This window comes from Nicotiana attenuata, chromosome 6 (genome assembly GCF_001879085.1).
Source record: "Nicotiana attenuata strain UT chromosome 6, NIATTr2, whole genome shotgun sequence".
Lineage (NCBI taxonomy): Eukaryota > Viridiplantae > Streptophyta > Magnoliopsida > Solanales > Solanaceae > Nicotiana > Nicotiana attenuata.
This window is the reverse complement of record NC_031994.1, coordinates 37,202,282-37,207,292: the sequence shown is the minus strand read 5'-3', so window position 1 is coordinate 37,207,292 and position 5,011 is coordinate 37,202,282.

The window sequence follows — 5,011 nt, the reverse complement described above, 5'->3', positions numbered from 1 at the left end:
GTAGAGATACAGAACAATATTAGTACTAAGCGTAACACTCAAGTGGAAGGAGTTGATTTTTATGAAACGTTCTCACCCATTGAGAAGATATGTTTTATCAGGTATTTGATTGCTTTTGATGTCAAGAAGCATTGATCATTATTTAAATTAGATATTAATAATGCATTCTTACATGAGAATTTATATGACGAGGTATACATAAGGCTTTCGGATGGTTTTTCTATTGTTTTAACAGTTCTACTCATTCTCCCTCTTCTATTATGCTCTAAATTTGATTTGCAAGCTAAACAGTCTTTGTATGGATTGAGACAGGGTTCAAGGCAATGACATGCAAAGCTGTCTCAAACTCTTTGCCATGGGAGACACTCATTCCTTAAATGACTACTCCCCGTTTGTTAGAAAATTTGTTAATTCTACTGTCTTCTTTTCTGTGTATGTGGATGACATCATCCTTATTGGGAATGATTTGGATGACATAGCTTCTTTGAAAGGGTTCTTAGATGTTGAATTCAAAATTAAAGACTTGGGTATTCTCAATTATTTCCTTGTTCTTGAGATCTTCTATCATTCTTTTGGTATTGTCTTACGTCAGAGAACATTCATTTTTTATTTTTTACATGAGTTTTAGTATACGGCTAAAATTGGGGAGCCCGATTTTATGACCGTTATGACATTCCACGGCCCGCCTCCAGAAGTCTTGAGGTACAGCTCGAAGTTCGACCCCGGGAGTCCCCTATACTCGACCTCTGGGCAGCGCAAGTCGGTGGCTACCATGGATAAGCGGGAAGTCCCCAAGACACGTTACCAAAGCTGACAATATATGCAACAAAAGTACTAGCCTGTACCAGACTAGTAAATAATTGTACCAGCTATGTCAATTTTGTAATAAATGCACATGTACTATATTGGGATTCCCTATCCTATATAAAGGGGATCCTTATTATTGAGAAAGAGGAGGACAAGACACAAAATACTTCATTGAATTGAAGAATATTCTTTCTGCTCTCTAACTAAAACACTCTCTCTATTTGGCTCTATTGCTTACATTTATTGCTTTATTTCATTTGTTATATCTCATTAATTGTTCTTCATTTATTGCTTATTATTGGTCATAAAGACCCGCAATCACAGCCCTAATAGCTGTTAATCCTTCATCGGCCACCCTTAACCGGGTATCATATTCGACCTCGAGGCCCCGTATATGCAAGCTCGAGGCCCCGATTCCTAGCCATTTCGGTTCGTTTATTAAGCCATCTACAAGTCATTATCTTAATTTCCAATCCTTCACTTAGCATCTATTCCCTTACAACTAGCATAAAAATAGATCACATATTTTTAGAACCACAAAATCAAATTTAATTGTTATTACCATTTTCAAGGTAAACAGTTTGGCGGCCACCGTGGGGCTAAAAATAATAGTGATTCTTTTCTTGTTGGTTTACTACTTAACGCAAGTTATCTTTCACACTTCTTCTTATCCAAGAATCTTTGATTTCAGGTCAAAATGTCTAGCTTAGTGAGTGCATATGAAACCAACGGTCTTGAAGACCATGGAGAGAATGGTGTGGTTGTTCCAAGTATTGATGTACCACCACGAAATCCTGTGGACACGCGGACGTGGTTTCATGTGATGCCCAACACATCGATATAAGATCCCACACTAACAGAAGCGTACGCCAAGGAGACCAACAAGAAGCTCAGAAAACCCCAGCTCGGGAAGAACAAGAGGTTGGCCTTCACGTTATTTTTGAGATATTGCAGGCATAACAGCTGGCAATTGCTCAGCTGCAAAGCTACCAAAAAACTCCAAGCACAGCAGCATCGGAAACGGCTCCTCGAGCCGAACAGGTACTGCAAAGATCAAGTAACAACGGGTCAGCAGCCGACCCCGCTATTATGAAGATGCTCAAGGACCTCACAAAGAGGATCGAATCGGGTGAAAAAATGATAGAAGCCAACGACAAAAAGGTGGATACCTACAGTTCTAGGGTCGACCAAATTCCGGGCACGCCCCCGATCCTGAAGGGTGTTGATTCAAGAAGTTCGTGCAAAAGCCACTCCCGCAAAACACCGCTCCAAAGCCCATCCTGAAGGAATTCAGAATGCCCGATCTACCGAAGAACAACGGAACCTCGGAGCCTAACGAGCACGTCACTGCCCACACTTGTGCAGTAAAAGGCAACAACCTGAGGGACGACGAGGACGACTAACTGGGAGCCCTCTCGGGCTCGGTATACCCGAGCAGACTCCTGGCAAAGGAGCCAAAGCCAAACAAAGAAAGGTACCAACCGTACACCGAAGATAGGAGAAACGCCCCAAGGCGAACATACCACGAAATGATCGAAGAACAGATCGAGGTCAGAATCCTTGGGGACTCGTGAGCAGAGTCGAATTCAATACACACACAGGACCAACGGAGGCACCCCGCTTGTCGGAATACAACTTCAACGTTGACGTTTCAGACATCGTATCTGCCATCAGTAAAATCAGAGACACCAGGTGGCCAAGAACTATACTATTAGATCCGTCGCAGAGGAACCCCAACTTAGTGTGTGAATTTCACGGCACACACTATCGCAGGACCGAATATTGCAGACAACTCCGAGAAGAAGTAGCCCGGCTACTGAGCAAAGGGCACCTCTGAGAATTCCTTAACGACCGAGCCAAAAATCAGTTTCGGGAAAAAGAGGCGAACAGGAAGAATAAAACAGATGAGCCGCAACATGTCATCCACATGATCATGGGCCCACAAGAACCCACTATCAGAAGAAAAAAAAATCCATCACCAGGGAAAAGCGAACTCGAGGTTACATACCCGAGGACAATCTCACATTCAGCAACGAGGATATCGAGACCCTGTTTCAGCCTCATAACGATGCACTGGTAATCTCTTTTCTTGTGAATACATTTCAAATTAAATGTGTACTTGTGGATCCAGGTAGCTCGGCCAACATTATCAAGTCGAGGGTGGTGGAGCAGCTCAGACTGCTTGACCAAATCGTGCCCGCCTCTCGAGTCCTCAATGGATTCAACATGGCGAGCGAAACAACGAAAGGGGAAATCACCCTCCCGGTCAACGTGGCCAGCACGATAAAAAAATTCCAAAGTCCATGTCATCGAAGGAGACATGAGATACAAAGCCTTGCTCGGAAGGCCATGGATACATTGCATGAGAACAGTACCATCAACCCTTCATCAAATGATGAAGTTCCCGACAAAGGACAGAATAAAAACTGTGTACAAAGAGCAGCACGCAGCAAGAGAGATGTTCGCGGTGCACGACGTGGCACCGGTATCGACGCCTCCAACATCGGAGGAACCAAAGGATAATCAAACAATGAGGTAAACAGTTTGGCGCCCATTCTCGGCTACACCCGAATAAAACAAGAAAAGGACCGTGCCGCGTCCTTGGAGCAAACACTAAAGGCATATCGAGGCTCGAAGTGCCATCGCCACTAAGGTATGACCATCTTCCTTCTTTACATCTTACACTAACCTTTGTGTAGATGTCCGATCAGCACAGTCGAAGTGTTGTCCGGCTCGAAGACCTTAAGGTCCCAAAGCATACGTTGCACTCTTTTCCTTCGATCGGATTTTATTCCAAGAAGGGTTTGATCGACAAGTTTTTTTAACAAGGCAACATCTATATGCTACCTAAGGAGAACTCAGCAAGTATTTGAGGTTCCTCTTCAATCAACCTCGAATACTGGGGGGCATCCCCCCGGGAGATCATCTCCCCGGAGAAATCAAAATGAGCCAAAGAGGGTCTCCATAGGGAAATGATGTATCGAGCCAAACGATCGAAAGAACCGTGTCTGCATAGAACAATCAAACCCTCAGCAGCAAAAACTATGTATACTTGTACCAAGTAATCAAAGAATACATTTCCCTCCATCAAAGCATTTCGCGTTTCAAAGAAGTTCGGTGTTTTTTACAAAAATGGCTCCAGAGCCAAAACGTCCCGAACACTAGGGACTGGCGTCAAAACTCGAAACCATATGACCCCCGGGTCAGAAGCTTAAAACTCGTAAGCCCTCAATGAGGCAACGTCAAGTCTACAAGAAAGGCTCTAGAGCCAAAAACCCTCGACATCTCGGGGACTGTCACCGACGGTCAACCCATCGAGGTATCAAGAACCCGACGCTGTAAGACCCCATACGGGCGATCTCGAGCCCAAAGGCCCTCCACGTGGCAATATCAAGAAAATGTAGGACCTCCACGAGGCGTTACCAGCGCTGTAAGACCTCAAGCCAGGCATGAAATGTACTTGTACCAACTAACTCATTTATAAGACCTTACAAAAAGGCATCATTCTGAATACTCGGGGACTGACGCCAAAGACTCGAGGCCAAATGACCTCCGGGTCGGAAACTTCAAACTCGTAAGCCCCCAATGAGGCAACATCAAATTTACAAAGAATGGCTCCAGAGCCAAAGAAATTTCGACGTCTCGGGGATTGTCGTCGATTATCATTCCATCAATCTATCAGGAACTCAAGGCCGTAAGACCCCAAGCGGGCGACCTCGAGCCCGAAAGCTCTCCATGTGGAAATACTAGAAAATGTATGACCTCCACGAGGCATTATCAACCACATATGACCTATTAAAGGCAACACCAATATCAGTAAGACCTCAAGCAAGGCATGAACTATACTTGTACCAAGTAACAATATTTGTAAGACCTCAAGCAAGGCACGAACCATACTTGTACCAAGTAACCAAAGCTGTAAGAGCTCAAGCACGGCATGTAAAAATTATAAGACCTTACAAAAAGGCATTACCTCGATCTTAAAGTTAAGGCTATATATTCGAACTTATAAGACCCCTAAAAAGGCATACCCTCGATAAAGACGCCAAAAACTACTTCACTCGGGGACTAAAAGGCTCCGGCCAAACACAATGTGGACCGTCACAAGGCTGTACCACCCAAACTAACGCGACTCGGGGACACCCAACCGTTGCTATAAAATCACAGGCCTTCAATTACTTCGAAAAAACTTCGAAAAGAACCG